The following is an 18,040-nucleotide window of genomic DNA, read 5'->3' as shown; positions in this document are numbered from 1 at the left end:
ACCCACTTGCTAGTCCTAGATCAGCCATTCCCCAGCTATGCAGGCAATTTTCTTTACCAGGTGATCATACCAATCATCCAAACCAGGTCATGTGTAATAGTGAAAGAGAATGTGATCAATAATTATGCCAAGACAATATGTGGAAATTAGGCTAAACCAGGTCGCATGGTCACCCTACTGTTAGCAGGATACATGCTTTTCCTCTATAATATGTACAGGAAAATGTAAACATTTGAAAAATACCCATGTTATAGGATATTGTAAGGATTAAACTAGATGATGAATACAGTGTTTAGCACAGAGACTGTCATATACTAAGGGTCAACAAATGTTTGTTATTGAACTAACTATACATACCCAACTTTTCATGTTTCTCAGAACAATCCAAAGCATTAAATACTATCAAAAATTAATATTTGTCACTTGCATATCACCAAAGGATCTTAAGTTTATTTCTTGAAACAGGCATGCTATTTTCCTATTTCTTAGAAGTATGGTATAGAAGTCTCACCAACCTAACCCCTGGACTTGGTATTCAATTTTCTATTCAATCCATTTTACTAGAATGCTATATGCTGTTTTGGGGTTTAGATAAAGAAGGAGGCTATAGGAGCTCTCTGTTTCAGTTGAGAATTTTTCTATTGCAATCTAATCACCAGTGGAGATTTCTTTCCCCTACTAAAGGTTTCTGAGTAGAGATCTACTTAAAAACTCAAGTGAATTTTTGCATGGCTTTGTAAGAGATTTACTGTGGTTCAGGAGGCTTTTAGTGTTGCTGCCCTTGTGATAAAAAAAGAAACTTGTAATTGAGACCAAAATACTTTTCTGATGCCTTAGTTTTATGTAGTAAAGAAATCGAGAATTGGAGATATTAGAATGTCTTTAATGAGACTGTAATAAAAACTCAGTTTAGTTGCACTGGAAGATTTATGATAACTGAAGGAGGGTAGACACCTTGACAAGTACTTCATGTTCATCACATTCTGAAGAACCCATCCCTGGAGCTTCTCGATGGACCTAGTAAGTGTGTTTGTTTCGACTTTTATAAGATATTATATTGGATCTTGTGGAAATCTCAGGACAAATGTTTTCTTGCTGATATAATCTAGTTAATAGTAGAATTGTTGATGACTAGTCTCTTAACAGAGACTAGCTTCATTAATTTGTTCATTCATCTTTCCATCTATTGATTTGCACATCTGTTTACCAAATATTTATGGTGTCTACTATTACATGCCAGGGGCAAAAGATTTCAGCAAGCAACATTCAGTCTTTATTCCTTGGTAGGTTTGTAAAACTGGCTCCATTTCTCCACCACTTCCTGTTGGCTACACAACTTTACAGTGAGCTTCCATTTTGGCTCTGGTCTCAGACATGAAACTTTCTCTGGCCAATGAGTTGTTGGCAAGCCTGACATAATCAGAGGCTTGAAAGCATTTGGTGCAATCAGGCTTAATCTCATTCTTGCCTTCTTCCTTACCATAAAAACATTTGTGCTAACCTATTAGATGATTAAAGATACTTGGAAATGAGATGAATTAGCCTAGTCATTCCAGCCAAGGGTATTCTATCTCAGCTGCAAGCCAGCTGATCCCCCCATACATTGATATGTCTCCCTGTACTTGTGAAATAGTTTAACCGAGACCAGAAGAACCACCCAGCCAAGCCCAGCCAAGATTAATAGAGTTGCCTAATGAGACGTCCCAGAGGCATGAACAAGAATTGTTTATTGTTGTGCGGGCACCGAAGTATTGTGGTTGGTTAATAGTTGGCATTACTGGGAACATTTAACGATACAACTCCAAAGACTTTTGTCCTTCTGTCTTTTCTCCTTGACAACCACACTTCCATTTTTCCTAAGACATGTTGCATGTTTGCCCACTGAATGTTCTCACACATTCTACAATAATTTCTTTGGAAGAACAAAATAGCTGTTTTGGAGTATTTACTTCTGTGGGTATATGCTTCCGAAAGATTTGGACTGAAGCTGCAAAAATTCTATGAGTGTCTGTGAAATGGAGGAGTTTCATTCACTTTATCTCCCACTTACTGGATGCTTGAGTGTTGGCTCTGTATCAGTCACAGTGCTGGGCATTAGGGAATGTGAGGAAGCAAATGTAAATAAGCCTATTTGTGCAAATCTTGTGTTCTGCTAGAGGACACTCTAAATGAGTAAATAGACAACAAACAGCACAATATAGAAAGTACTAGTATAGAGGGATGAGCACAGTTTAGTTTATTTTTAAATCTAGAGAGACATACCTTTAAATAGAAACACTTAAAAAAATACCCTACTAAGCCTACTAAACCAGGTTCCCAGTTATAGAATGAATAATTCACAGGGATGAAAGGTATAGAATAGAGCATCAGTCAATGGTATCATAGTAGAGTTATATGGTGATAGATGGTAGCTACAGTGGGTGAGTGTAACCTAATGTATAGAGTTGTTGAATTACTGTGTTGTACACCTGAAACAAAGGTAACATGGTATCAACTATAACTTAGTTAAAAAAATAAAAGGGGCACTTGGGTGGCTCAGTCGGTTAAGCATCCGACTTCAGCTCAGGTCATGATCTCACAGTTCATGGGTTCAAGCTCCGCATCAGACTCTGTGCTGACAGCTCAGCCTGGAGCCTGCTTCAGATTCTGTGTCTCCCTCCCTCTCCACCCCTTCCCCCACTTGTGCTCTGTCTTTGTCTCTCTCAAAAATAAACATTAAAAATAAAAAAAATAAAGATAAAAAATAAAAATATTCTAAAAAGGTTACATATGATTACATTATTCATTCATTCATTGATTCATTCAATAAAAACATGTTGAACACCTAGTATAGACAAAAGAGCAAACTAACTGCTTAAATGCCATAAAAAAACAAGTCTTTAAAGGGTTTATAATCCAGAATGGGATACCAGCATAAATAATTAATATAAATCACAAGGAATTAAGTGCTAAAATGGAGGTTCAAAGGATAATTTAAGTGGAAAGCAAAGAACAATTAATTCTCATTAGGAGAATCAGGGAACATCTTAAGGATGCCAGAGAATTAGGCTGGACTTTGAAAAATCTCTGACTTGTATCTACTCAGTAAAAATAGTTCTATCAAGTAAAGGGCATCAGGGTGTGGCAGAGGGCTTAGACCACTGGCTGTAAGATTTGGGAAAGTGAAAGCTGAGCGGCGCCACAGAAGAAGAGAACCTAGAAATAATGAAGGCCCGGGGACCTGGGGTCTGTTCTCAGCAGTGCAACTTTTGGTTGCGCAACTCACCAAATCAATTAGCCAGTTTGGTTTCCTCATCTCAAAAATGAGTAAAGTGAATTTGGACGATCTATGCACAGGCTTCTAGCTTTAAGACCCTGAGTAATCTAAATCACTTATCATGTACTTAAACACAATAAAGTGTCCAATATTTTCCACTAGGGATAAGCAAGCATGGGCCCAGTTATTAGGTGTCATGTTTAAACTCATAATTTAAATATTTCATACATTTCAGTTATTCATCTGTGAATACACTTCAATCTTAAAGTAGCAAACCAAACATGATGGACATTCTATTTTTAGAGTGTCAGAACCATTAGTCCAGGTGAGGTGAAGGAGACTTGTGGAGAAGTTGTATTATAGGGTAGAGAGAACATCAGACAGTCCTGGGTTCAAGTGCTGGTGTTATCATCAGCAATGTGATTTTTGCGTAAGTCACTTAACTACTCTATGCCTCTGTGTTCTCATCTACAAGTGGGAATAACAATCCTGCTTCACAAAGTGAGGAGCACATAAAGTAATATGTTCAATGTTACTCATTAATAGTTCATTGTAGATAATATATGGGTGAGTAAGTAAGATATCTGCATGAGAGTACCCTTCCTTGGATACTAATGAGGTGTTCCTGAAAGATTATAAATGATCTGAAATTTTAAAAAACTTCTTTCATATTTGAAGTGTACTGTTTCAAAAGTCCCTGCTGTGTCTCTTCTTTCTAAGCAATTCATTATTTCTTAGATTATGTGACATTTGAATTTATAAAGCAGGCCAATTATTTTCTTGAAGAATGGATTCTACAACTACTCTCAATTGTGGAATAAAGTGCTAGCTGTTTACTCAGTAGTCACTTCGCCCTTCTTTGTATGTAAGACATTATTTGAGGCACCAGTTCACTCAACTGAACGACTTGATTCCACAGTGCTTCTTGCATGCAGGGGCGGCCTATGTGCTGTAAACTGAAGGCCGTAAGTGAGGCATCGGGAAGAGCCACCCTTACTTTGACCCTTTCCTTGTTTGGAATGAAGCTTGGATGTCTAGAGACCCAGAGACATTTTGTCAAAGTTTGTCAAACTTCACTTAGATGCTGGGGAAGCCGCAGGAAGGGTATATACTGTGTAGTCCTGAAGGACAAGGGAAGTCTTCCTTGAGAAGATGATGTGCATGCTGGAAAGTAAAGGAAAACAGCAGTTAGCTACTAAAGTCAAGGTGAAAGGGAGTGGGGAAGGCAGTGAGAAAGGCATTTTCGACAAAAGGAATAATGTTTGCAAAGACACAGGTAGAAATGAACTTTGTCTATTTGAGGGAACTGCAAATAATTCATCTATAAATGGGACATAATGTCAGGGGTAAGGGGTTGGGAGGTAGCAACTAAGGCAGGAAGCTAGACGGGAGAGCAGATCAAACAGACATTTAAAACCACATTTAGGCATTTTGATCTCTTCTAAAAAGGATGAGCTTTTGGTTTTGACAGACCATTGTGATGGCATGGAGGAGGAAGGAAGGGACAGGCATGACTTGCTTGTTTCAGTGAACCAGGTATGAAATGACAGGACTACACTGATGTTGGGCCTTGGAAACACAAGGAATAGACAGCTTCAGGAGGTAATATGGGTTGGAACCAATAGGTTGATGAATGAATGGCTTAGTGCCAAAGAAAAGATCTGGGTTTCTGGCTTGGGGTCTATGTTAGTGCAAATTTGAAACTCTCATGGATGTCATATTTGCTACTTCATATAAGAATCTTAAATGTCAGCTTCCTATTTAAAAATGAGCTTGGTCACAATTGGCTCAGTGAAAATTAAATTTTATTGATAAGAAGGGTAAGCCATCTGGCCATTCTCTGACTGGTTGATATCTATTTCTCTGGGTATAATAAAGATATAACCTCTGCCACAGGAAGCTATTACCTGATATTATTTATTTCCTGATAAAAAGGAGCAAATCATGCCTGGACATCTGTGGAAAATGAGTTTCTAATAAAGCTAAGGTAGTTAATGTCTAAATGAGAGTTTCTCCTGTGATGATGAATGTCTACTCTGTTGAAATAGTTTCCATAAAACTCAGTAGGTAAGAGGGTAAAGATATTGTGTAATTGTCAATGAGGCAATAAAAGGATGTTTGTTTATTGGGTTTATAATCAACAATGAACTCTAACTCTCATGAAAAATGAAAATGCTTTGGTGTACCAGTTTAGCAATAGAAGCTTCTGTTTCAGGAAAAAAATTATATGTTAACATGTATTTAGCATAACATTCAATGGATAATAGAAAAAAAATATGGAGGGTGCCACTGGGAAAAGTAGCAAACCGTGACCCTGTGTGAAGATACAATGCTAATAGCTCTTATAACAAACAAAAGCATATTGCTGACCACTCAGTGTACATAAAGAGCTGTTTTTTTCTAATTGTTCTGTATAATTTTTGCTTATAAAATCCTTCACTGCTAGATTGCTGTCTGTATTGGTGGACCACTGGGATGCGGTGGCAGGAGGTAACGTACACCTTTACCTTGATGACCTAGTTGTTTTTCCTCCTTTAAACACCTTGATGAAAATAAGTAACTGCTCCTTTGGCACTGAATGTAACAGAAACTCACAAGACCAGTATGCTGCAGATGAGTAAATCACACTTAATTTCTGTCCTTGTCTCAGGTGCTTCCTCTAGACTCAGGTTGGGTGCTGGTGATCCTCTAGAGGTCTTAGTGATCACTGAGCTCCAGTGGGATATGTGGTTATCTTCCATGGACTATGAGAAGACCTCAACAGGGGTTTCTTTTCTTGGAGAAAGTTATCTAGAACCAGTCTGTATTAGTCAGGGTCAAACTAAGCTACTGTAACAAAGAGATCTGAACATACTAAGGCTCAACTAAGCCCAACGTTTACTTCTTTTTTACATAACAGTCCAGAGGTGAGAATGAGGAGAAGTGTGAGATGGGTGGGTGGTCTTGCCCCACCAGCAAGCTGGAGTCTCAGGTTTGCTGAGACTTGTTGCTTTGTCATCCCTTGGACAATTGTCCACAGCTGCATGGGTAAAGCCATGCAGTAAGCATCACATCATCTTTCCAGCTCAAGGGAAGAGGCAAAGAGGGAATGGAGGGAAACCAGCTTCCATTTAAAAGACATAATGCAGAAGTTTCTTATCCTCTTGGTCAAAATATCATCACATGACTACACCTACCTTCAAGGAAATCTGGAAAATAAAGTCTCTTAGTTGAGTGGCCAAGTACCCAGCAAAAATTCAGTTTTCTAGTACTAAAAAGAAGATGGGAAAAATAGTAATCTTGGGGGGCAAATGGTAATCCCTGCCACACAGTCCTTTTTACCTTTTTCAATGACTGCTGTCTTTCTCTGAGATGAGATTCACTTTATGAAGTGTTTGGGGAAGGGTCCCTGTATCATTGATGATGCCCAGATGATGACTGTTCATTGCTGAGAGAAGCCATTGGAAACTCCATATTTCAAGTGTCATGTTTAAACTGATACAATTTCAATATTTCATACATTTCAGTTATTCATACATGAATACACTTCAATCTTAATGTAGCAAACTCAGTATGGTGGTAATTACATTGCCTAACATATTTACCATCCTCCCTCAACTATACCCAATGGAAGCCTAAAATATATGTTGAGAATCTTCCTGTATAGTTCCACAACTTTTTCTCTGGAACATGGAAATTAAAATTTGCTACTAAGATATAAATGATACCACTTGAAATTGTATGGGATGCTTTGTTTACTTAACACTTGAAGATAATATATTAAGAGTACATTTGTATTTCAAAACAGTTTTGTTTCTGTCGAGTCAAATGCACCTCAGAGAATTTGGGTTTTTGTTTTCTTCTGCAATGTTAAAATGGCGTTTTTCTGTAGGGCTTCCATTATATTTCTTGATGGGTTGGGACTGATGAATTGAGAGGGCCTCATCTTTGGAAGTTTAGGAGACACCAGGATTTTCTTAGAGCCCAAAAGAACCATTTGAAATCATCCAGGACTCTCTCCACACTTTTTAAAAAATTTAAATTTATTTTTTTATTTTGGAAAAGGAGAGTATAAGAGGAGAGAGGGACAAAAAGAGAGAAAGAGAATCCCAAGCAGGTGTCACACTCTGTGTGGAGCCTGACACAGAGCTTGATGTGGGACTTGATGTGGGGCTTGATCCCACAACACTGGGACTGTGACCTGAGCTGAAATCAAGAGTTGGATGCTAAACCAACTCAGCCACCCAGGTGCCCCTCTTTTCACACTTTTATTACAGCATTAACAATATTGTTTAATTATAGTATGGTTACCTATCTTTCTCTCCATAGACTGACCTCTTTGTGGGAAGAATTATATCCTTTCCAACTGTGTGTCTCCTGGGCCTAGTGCACACTTGGCACAAAGTTGGGGCTATTTGAAAAGTTGAATGAATGGATGAGGGAGGTGGAGTGGAACAAGAACCCCAAACAGGAGTTGGAACACCTTGATGAAAGGAGGAAAAGATGAGCAAGGATACAGGAAGTCCAGGGAGCTCCTATCTGATGCCTGTTTTTTCTTGAGGTATGAGGAGCTATCTTCAGTTGACAGTGAGTGGGGACAGGAAGATCAAAAATCTTGAGAAAGTAGAAAACTTTGCAATGGTTACTTGGAAAACATGAAACAGTTGATGGAGAAATACCTGGCTGCATTTAAGATCTCTTTCACTTTTGGTCCCATCTTCTACTTATTACCCTCTTTTCCCATTCCTATTGTCTCCTTCCCATTCCTATTGTCTTCTACTCACATGCTCACATCTTAAACACACAAAACCTTCCCATGACCCCAAATCCCTCTCCACTGTTGCTTTCTTTCACCTCCCTTTTCAAGGACAAACTCCTAAGAAGAATTTTGACCTCACTTCTCTACTTTCCCTCCTTCCTTTGCCTCTCCCTCACAGGCTCCTCTTTACTTCCTTTGTTGGAGTCATTCCCACTGAGTCCTAGTGATGGAACCCAAACTTGAGGCCCTTCTCTCACTTGATTTCAGAGCAGCATTTGATGCTCCTTCCTTCCTGAAATGCTCCTTTTTCTTGGCCTTTAAAATGTTTCTGTGTCTTCTATTTCTCTAACTGTTCCTTTCCAATATTCTTTTCAAGTTCCTCTTCTTCTGCCTGTCCTTAAGAATTGGTTTCTCTCCTCAGGGTTTTGTCGTGGGCATTTTATTCTCCTCCTGCTACATTGCCCTGCTATGCCATCTTACTTGCCCCTACATCTTCTGTTATATCTTTATCCTGATGACTGCCTAAGTCACATTTTCAACTTATATATTTCCTTTCCTTTGACTCTGGACCCATATATCCAGTACCTTCCTGGATTTCTACATTAGCATGTCATATAGAAACCTCAACCCCAGTGTTCATAATTCAGTTTATCACTATTCTCTTGACACCTGCTCCTCCCATGTTTCTTAGATTAGTCAATGGCATCTACACCCATTTGGCAGACAAGCCAGAAATCAGACATCATCCCTGACTGCTAGTTCTCAATCACTGTATTTTATCTCTTCAAGTCTCTCATAAAATACAGCAACATGTTACTGCTACCTTAGGCTAGCCACTTATTTCCAGTCCATTGCTTCTCCAACCCAAACCTCCACATTGCAACCAGAGTGACATCTCTGCATGCAAATTTTATCACTTTCTCCCCTGCTTAAAATTTAAAGATGTGCCCTTTTCCTTCTCCATGAAGTTTGCATTTTTACCAGACTTGTGCTCCTTAATGATTTGACCACTCCTACTTCATCTTTAACCATCCTCTTTCTGACTCTCTAGACTATATGCAGCCTGACTTCTTTTTAGTTTCTTTAACATACCATGTTTTCTCTCATCTCAATGTGATACTTTTTATGTCTGAAACTCCCTTTAATCTCTCCTTATTTACCTGGATAACATTCATTCATTTATTCACTTAACAAATATTTGGGTAGTATATTATAGTATTAGTGACACACTGTACTAAGCATTAAGGATAAGGCTAGTGAATAAGAGAGAAAAGTCCCTGTTCACTAGCATGAGGACTGGCACTGTTCTAATCAAGCTTTTGTGTCTTCTGTCATGACAGGAATCTAACGAAAGCTCATTTGTGGATTCTTTAGGGATGTCCAAGAGAAACTTTTCACTGCACCCTTCATTACGGAAGGATACTGGGTAGCTTACAAGTCAAAAAAAAAAAAAAAGAAAAAAAGAAAGAAAGAAAGAAGAGAAAAAGAAAAAGAAAAAAGCTAAATGATGAGACTTCAGAGGATCCAAAAATGTTCTCAAATTTCAGTGTCAGGAATCCTTGGATTGATTCCTCTTGGTAATAAAGTTATTACAACTCATCTACAACTAACTACCCTAAAGTAGCAATAGGATTGAGGGGACTTCTCTATGTCCTTTGGATTAAGATTCATATTCTTGAGAGAGAGAATCTGTTTGACCTAGCTATGGACAAGTATCTATACCTACAGGTTGGATACTATATCTGGCAACCAAAGGCAATGTAACAATTATTGCAGTATTCCAGATGAAAAATAATGGTAATTTGTATTATGATAACAATGGAGGTGGAGAAAAGTGAATGCATTCCGAATAAGTTGATATGCAGATAGACAAGCTTGCAGAATCAAATGGTTAAAAGTGAGAGGAAAGGAATTATGAGTGATGCATAGATTTTGGGTTTAAACAACTAAAGGAATGTGGTGCCATTTGCTGATTGAAGACTGAGGGAGGAGTTGGGGTTGATGGAGTCTGAGGGTAGAGAGGAGATCATGAGTCTACTTGCTAATGATAAACTTGAGATGCTTAATCAGCCATTGGATATGAAACCAGAGCTCAGTGGAGCAGTCATATCTAAAGATGTGTAGATGAGAGTCTTCAGTATATAGATGCTATTTAAAGTCATAAGTCTAGATGAGATAACTTATAAATATGAGTACAACATAGTTATTTAACTTTTGTGTACATTGCAAAAATGATTGCCACAGTAAATCTAGTTACCATCTGTCACCATACAAAATTAATACAATATTATTGACTATATTCCTGTATTATATCCCCATGACTTCTTTATTTTATAACTAAACTGTGTACTTCTTGATCCCCTTCACCCATATCAGTTCCTCACCCCCCTCTCTTTGTTGAATCATTCTTGCATTCCAGGAATAAATCCCACTTGGTTGTGTTAAATGATCTTTTTAATGTATTGTTGAATTCAGTTTGCTAATATTTTGTTGAAGATTTTTGCATCTATGTTGATCAGAGATATTGACCTGTGGTTTCTTTTTTTGTGCTGTCCTTGTCAGGGTATGGTATTAGGATAATGCTGACCTCGTAAAATGGTTTGGAAGCATTTCCCATAAGAGTATCAGCAGATTTCTCAGCATAAACTTTGCTTCACTGGTGATTCTACCAAACATTTAAAGAATATTTAATACCTATCCTTCTTAAACTCTTCCCATGAAATTGAAGATAAAAGAACACTGCTATTCTATCTCTATTATATCCTGGCTGCTGGACCGGGAGATGTGGAAGGGTTGTTTGCATGACATTTACAAAAATCAGGGCTCCAGACGAGTGTATAAGCTCTTCTCTGGGAGATGTCATCAGGCTTCAGTGAGGCCATGGGGGCGTTTGAAGGTGGTGTCTTTGTGCTTACAATCCCTGAGAGTGTCTCTTTCAGCTTCTAGATATGTGGGAAACTGAAGCCTTCCTTTAAGCTAAAGCTCCAGTCTAAGTCAATAGGTCTTTTTCATAGGAAAACTGGGCTCGTGTTTCAATCTGTTGTCTGTGCAGTGCTGTGGGGTGGTGACTTGCCAAACTTCTTGTACTTTCCAATTTGGAAAGACAAATACTGTCTTTCCAATTGTTATGTCCCCATGAAGTTCAGGAATGCAGCCCACTTGACCACCAGGGTCAGGCGATCAACGGGCGACCCATGTGTGGATTGCATATGCCCACTGACTTTAGCTGGGCAGCTAGAGTGTGTAGGGGCTGGGGCATGCTCTCTGGCTTCAGAAAGGCAGCAGGAAAATGTATTGGCTGCATGTGACTTCAGACTTTTGGAATGCAATGAAAGAGTGCCTGGTCTGTGCCTATGCATTAGGCTGGGAGCCGGAGACTGCTGTAAAGGCTTGCCCTCGGCAGCCACAGCCAACGAGCCAGGTGGTACTGTAACCACCCGTGCTCTCTGGCGTCAGCAAAACAGTGGGATAGTGTCCTGACTGCTTGCCCCATGCTGGTCTAAAGGAGGGTGCCACCTCTGAGCTCTCCCACCTGCACTAGAAGCGTAGCAAAACGGGGTCTGTCAGGGCCTTCATCTCTGGGGAGTTTCAAATATCCCCTGACCCTCTGGCAGTACTTTTCGATTAGTAAATAAATCTTTTTCATGTATCGTCTAGGTGCCTTTTAAACTGCTGGGCTTTTCCTGTGTCTTGGGGTGAACAAGCTGCACATGAGCTCTTTAAAAGAAGAATCGCGGGGCCCCTGGGTGGCTCAGTTGGCTAAGCATCTGCTTCAGCTCAGGTCATGATCTCAGGGTCCGTGGGTTCGAGCCCTGCGTCGGGCTCTGTGCTAACAGCTAGCTCAGAGCCTGGAGCTTGCTTTGTATTCTGTGTCTCCCTCTCTCTCTGACCCTCCCCAGCTCACGCTGTCTCTCTCTGTCTCTCAAAAATAAATTAAAAAAAAAAAGAGGAGTTGCCATTTCCTATAGCACTTTGGGCCCCTTGGTTTTCTTCCTTCTTTCTTTTTTTTTTTTTTTTTTTTTGTTTGTTTGTTTGAGAGAGAGAGGAAGAGAAAATGAGCAGGGGCAGGGGAGGGGCAGAAGGAGACAGAGAATCTTAAGCAGGCTCCAAGCTCAGCATAGAGCCCAACGTGGGACTCAATCCCACAACCCTGGGATCATGACCTGAGCTGAAACCAAGAATCAGACACTCAACTGGCTGAGCCACCCAGGTGCCTGTGGGTCCCTTGGTTTTCTAAGCCAGGTGGAATAGGGGCTCATCTCTCTGTGCAGATCCCAGATATTAAGGTGCCTGATGTGGGGGCACCAACCCCTCACTCATCCAGGAGAAGCAGCAGCCCGGTGAGATCCCTCTCTACTGTGTGTCCCCACACTTGGGGTGGGATGTTTAGCAAGACCATATGTCTGCCTCTCCTACCATCTTGATGTGGTATTTTTGTCTGTTGAGGTGGGAAAAGAGTTCACCCAGTTTTCAGAGCTTTTTCAGAGGAAAATGGTCCTTAGATAGCTACAGATTCTGTGTGTTTATGGGAGGAGAATTCAGGGTCTTACACTGCTGTATTGGCAAAGTCCATGGATAAACACCTAGTCTGGTTAGGACTTTTCATTGGCCAATAGAGTATTAGGGCTACATAGATGCCAAATAATCTTATAATACCAACCCTTTATTTTTAAGATGAAGAAACTAGGCCCTGAACGTGGTCATCCTGTCCAAAAGGGTATGATGATGATGATATTTTAGCAACTCTACTAGGCTGACCAATTGGATTAGTTAATTCTTTTGTATATTATAAATATAAATCCATAAATATTGAGGACCAAGAGGAATAAGTGCCTGGCAGGGAAGGTGATTGATTGTATGAAGAAAATGATGACTCCAATTCTGCCTCCTTCATGATTTTTTCATTAGACCCCATGGATAATATTGTGAAATGTCATGACAAACAATAAAATGCAATAGAAATGTGAAGCTGTATTTCCTTCTCCAGATAACCCAGTTAAATGTTGGCTAAATTTCTCCAAAGTCACTTGTGCTAAAAAGAGGAGCTTATTCTATTATGCCCTAATATTCTTTCAGTTTCAGATTCCTTAGCTCTCATAAGCATTTATAGATTTCCAAGTGAGACCAGGGTAGCACTTACATAAAGTCAAGTATGTTTGTGGGCTGGAAAGCCTTGAGGGTCATCTCATACTTTGGAACGGACTGAGGAACCCGTACTTGCCTCTCCTCGTAAGGCAGGTGTCTCTAAAGGACCAGAGGGCACCTGAGGATGAGGAAGACAGGTTGGAGGACAAGCTTATTCAGGGGTCAGGTCTGGAATGCAATAGGGCCATTGTAAGTCCTCTAGGAGGCACAAGAATATTAGGCAAACCCAGTCCAAGACGGACAAAACACACCATTAAATAAATAGAAGTGAATAACATACCCTTGAAATGAAGACAAATGTGTTTTAGCTTGATTTTCTTTTCTCATTTTTCCTTAGGGGGCCAAGTTGCCTAGGAGTCCCACAAGTGGAAATGCTATTAATCACGATCATTTACCTTCCAGAGAGAAAAAAATAAAGTTCAATGTGCACAAGCTGTATTTCTAAGATTCTGATACATTTGGAAACTGTGGCTCTATTCTTCCAAGGAATTGCCAACTACAGAAGGAGAGAAAAAGCTTATAATCAGGGACATAATGTCAGACTTTCTGGCACTTTCATTTAGGACATTTATCCAGCCTGAAAAAAAAACATTATTAGGTTTCCATTCTAGATTTGTTCCAGAGAAAGCTTTTCACTTCCCCTCCCATGACTCAGAATCTTAATATAAAACACACAGGGGCTACTGGGTAGAAAAAGAATAGGATCAGATGGGAATTTAGGGATCTACAGTTATAATAAATATCACTCTGTGGACAAGGTAAGAATAATTACTAAGTGGACCCCTCAGCCCTGCCTTCCACACCTTCTCCACCTGACTAACTGCCTTGTATACAGATATTGTGAGTATGTAGGTCTGATGACCAGTGCCTGGCATGGGAATCTGGTCATGCCTGAGGAAAAACACTGAAACCTGAACTTTCAGTTAGGGCTCAGACCAACCATAGCCAAATTCAACACCCCACCCATTCTTCTCACCCTTTCGTCCTAGTATACATATTGTGTATTTAACTGCCCAATGTTTAGAAAAATGCTCAGTGGTAAATTCTCATTCTAAAATAATGGTCTGATAAAAGAAGTTTGTGATCGTCTATCTTTTGAATAATTCAGGTATTGTACATCCATGACCGCCTCTATTTCTAAGCACTAAACACGATCCTTTTTCTCCTTCTACGTTGAATTGAGTCTTCACTTGTCCCTCCAAATAACAACAAAAAGTGGGTTTGAAGTTGCCTACAGTAATATGTGGAATATAAATATAACAAGAAATAGGGAAGGAAATTGATGTGAGAGGGAAATTGGATTGCAAAGTTGAGAGACACAGCTGGGATGAAGTTAATGTTTGGAAACCCAAATGATGAAGTCCTCTTGAAAGCCAGTGGTTCACTACAAACCTTGTTCTGAGGCTCTTGGGTAACATAGGCAATGGGGTGAGTTGCAATAGTCAGTGTCCAATAGTCAAAAGTATGCCAGTCCCTCCTGAGAACTTGATACATTAACTTGCCACATTTTATTTAGTAGTACCAAACTTTTGACCATTTTTTGCCTCTCCCTTCTATAATAAGCTGGTACAGGAAGATGGAGCAAGATGTACGTACATCAAAGGCTGATTTGAATCTGAGTTCTTGATGTAGCAGCAGTTCCTAAATTAGGTTGCAAACCAGAATTATCCAGAGAGCTTTAAAAAAATACACATTCCTGGGGCCCACCCACAGAGATTGTGGTCTTGGAGGTATGGGGTGGAAAATGAGAAATGTATATATATATTTTTTTCTCCAGATATTTTCACTCTAGCAAGTCCAAAGGCCTATATTTAGAAATTGCTACTTTGTCCTTGATGCTCACCACTATAATTGCACCCACTTTGCTTCAGATGACTAAATGCCACTCCCTCCCCACTACCAAGGAACTTAATTCTGTACCATCGCCCACTGCTGGCCACCACTGAGCTTGCTGGCAAGACTTCTGCCCTTTGCAGCGGTGCATTCCTTACTATTTTGTTACGTAGTGTGCTTTCCGGGCCTTCTCACAGATCAGAGTCATCTCATAGGTTTTCCAGCTTTAACTGGTACACCCATTATTACATACTTTCCTGATGGTTTTGGTCCTTCCTTCAACTAATGGCACAGTATTACATAGCATGGGCCACTTCTTTCTCTAAGCTCCTGAGAACTCTCCTAGTATCACTACCTAACTGGGTTCTTTTTTAATCCTTGGGATTTAGTCCTATCTATCTTCTCCTGTCCCTGTCAGTACTATTGTTTAAGTCCTATAGCTTTTTTCACTTAAAATCCCTTTCTTCCTCTAGCATGGCCAGCATCCCCAGGCTAAATTTTGGTGTGAGTTAATCTAATTATTTAAGTGGGCAGAAGAAGAAGATAGGACAGCTCCTGAGTAGAGTCTATGTTTCTTGCAAGGACAGAATCTCTCTGTCTTGTCTTCCATCAAGGTGGGAAACAGGCATTAGCCTTTAATAGGGGGGAGTGGGTCACTTCTACAGAGGGTTCAAGAGAACCCGGGGACTTAAGATTGACAAGTGTATCAACCTAGATATCTGTATCTCATGTCTCAAGGTCCATTCCCTTCAAACTGGGGCCTTGGCCTTGGTATATGAGACCTGCCAGGGATGTTGAATTGTTGGGAATTATACTATTCTTGTTTTTGTAAGTCTTGGGCTTAGTTCTCAATTTGGTTGCCCTCCAATGGCAGGAGATAAAAGTTACTTCATATGCTGCAAAGCAGGCTTTGGCTTAGCTGCCTAGTCCTAATTGGTGATGAGTTATCCTTATTATTGCTATTTCCTCTGTTTCTCAAATGCCTCACACATCAGACCTTCTAAATATTCTATTTCACTACTTTTCCGTCCCAGCTCACCACCAATGAAAGTTTTGCCACACGCTAGGGTCCATCCATGCACCAGCTACCATCAGTGATAGGAGTTATTATTAACTGGCTCATGGATGATCCAGCTCCCAAATCTTATTATTGAATCATTTTGCAGACCACTCCTAACACACCAGCTGTCCTAAATCATGTACCCTGGGAGGTAGTAATCTCTGGATAAACTCTTGTGGGAAAGGGAAGGAATCTGGAGTGAGCAGATGGGGAAACGGGGCTCTGATGCATCATGACCAAGATCCCAGCCAATCCCATGATTTGCTCTGAGGCTGAGGAGGCTCTGCAGTGTCGTCCCAAATGGGGGCAGAGGACCAGGCCTTACATCTCTGACCAGTCACTGCATGTGGGCTCTCCCAGGAAGGCAAAGGGAGCTTGGCTGAGGCAGTTCTCTTTAACAAAGAACAGTCTCTCCGGCAGGCAGGGATAAATCATGAGCTGTCAGCCACTAACATTCCCAGCAGCTGGGGGAATGACTGTGTCTGTGCTCAGAGGATGGAGGCCTCTGGATGGCCCAGCAGAGTGTCCATTAGAGAAAGAAAAGCAATTAGGGCTTTGAACTTCAAGTCACTTACATAAAATATGTAAAGTCTGATTTGTTTGCTGCTACACAGACAAATATGAAATCACAGAATCTTCTGAGATTGAGACTTAGAACACTAATGTGAATTTGGAGAGATGAAGGGGAAGTCATTGGATGGCGCTCCAATGATATAAATCCAAAAATTCCTCCTGATGGTGGCCACCTCTTTAAAATTCTCCTCTCCTCATAGTCTGAGAGAGCCTGAGTGCTATTAACTACAGTTCCCCCATGTCTTTATCCTGAAAGCACTATAGTCTATATTCTTAGAAAATACAAGAATCAAAGATGTGCAACCTGTCTTCCAGATAGGTAGATAGCAACTGTAAATTCTTCCACTGATTTATGAGACCTGATGGGAAGGGGGATTCAGGAGGGAGAGAAGAGGGAAAAGAGTACCACATTAAATATGCATATAAATTATAGGATGCATCTTAATTTCAGAAATGTTAAAATGTGCATAATTATGCACCTCAGTAAGTAGACAATGCAGTATGAGACAGTGGTGAGTGTTATGATCAAAAGACACAAATTGTGAAAAAAGCCAAGGAAAGAATGTTCCAGAAATAACGGGAAAAACCTCATGGGAGAGGTAAAATTTGAATAAGGCCTTGAAGGAAAAAGTGACACATTTAAGAATGTGTGCAATCCTATGGTTATTGACCTTTAAAACATGTGTATTTATCTATTCATCCCGGTCTAATCTAGTAGATAAAATCACACTTTAGTGTTCCATTCTTCATTTCAGCTGAATCTCACAGTATATTAAATTTCCGGGGATCTCATTATTGATCCACTCACATTATATTGCTATTTAACTATTTAAGTGATATTTGCATATATATCATGTTATGGTATCAAGAGACCTTGCAGCAAAGGAAGCCTATTAAAATATCAGTACAGCAAAAGTTGTTTACATTTGCTTTGCTACGTGTTAGCATTTGCCAGTTGAGTGTTGTAATCTAGTAACAGGGACAAGATCATAGCTAAAATGACATAGTTACCTCAAATATACAGGAAAGCAATGGATATAAAGCAATTTCCTGTTACCATCACATTTCACATCTGTGTGTGGTAGAACCAGATAAGAAAGAAGATACTATTATATGACAAAATCACAATATTTTGGCAAACGCTAAAACATTGTTGAATTAAGGTGCTTGATTTTTCTACTTATAGGATTAACATGTACTCTTTGTAAAAAATGTAGAAAACACAGACAAATGAAAACTGGGATGAATTATGGACCTCTAATTCTTGGTAAGGCAGGAATAGCAATATGGCAATTGAAAACAGGAATAATGTCATCACGGAGTGGTTTTTGAATGTTATGATGGAAAACCAAGTCTCAGATTAAAACACACACATGCACGCACACACACACACACTGCATTCTATAGCTCAAATCTTCTGGAAAATTATGTCTCC

The 18,040-nt window shown here is 39.8% G+C and overlaps 1 long non-coding RNA gene across 1 annotated transcript; it reads left to right on the top strand.

Annotated features, from left to right (window-relative positions):
* Nucleotides 1-9,493: 9,493 nt before the first annotated feature.
* Nucleotides 9,494-13,544, top strand: LOC115286402. The gene is made up of 2 exons (XR_003906044.1): nucleotides 9,494-9,571; nucleotides 13,477-13,544. It is a non-coding gene; the product is annotated as an uncharacterized LOC115286402 (long non-coding RNA).
* Nucleotides 13,545-18,040: the final 4,496 nt, after the last annotated feature.

The sequence above is a fragment of the Suricata suricatta genome, chromosome 3 (genome assembly GCF_006229205.1).
Source record: "Suricata suricatta isolate VVHF042 chromosome 3, meerkat_22Aug2017_6uvM2_HiC, whole genome shotgun sequence".
In the NCBI taxonomy this organism is placed as follows: Eukaryota; Metazoa; Chordata; class Mammalia; order Carnivora; family Herpestidae; genus Suricata; species Suricata suricatta.
The sequence above is the reverse complement of the archived record's forward strand: the minus strand, read 5'-3'. Positions and strand labels throughout refer to the sequence as shown.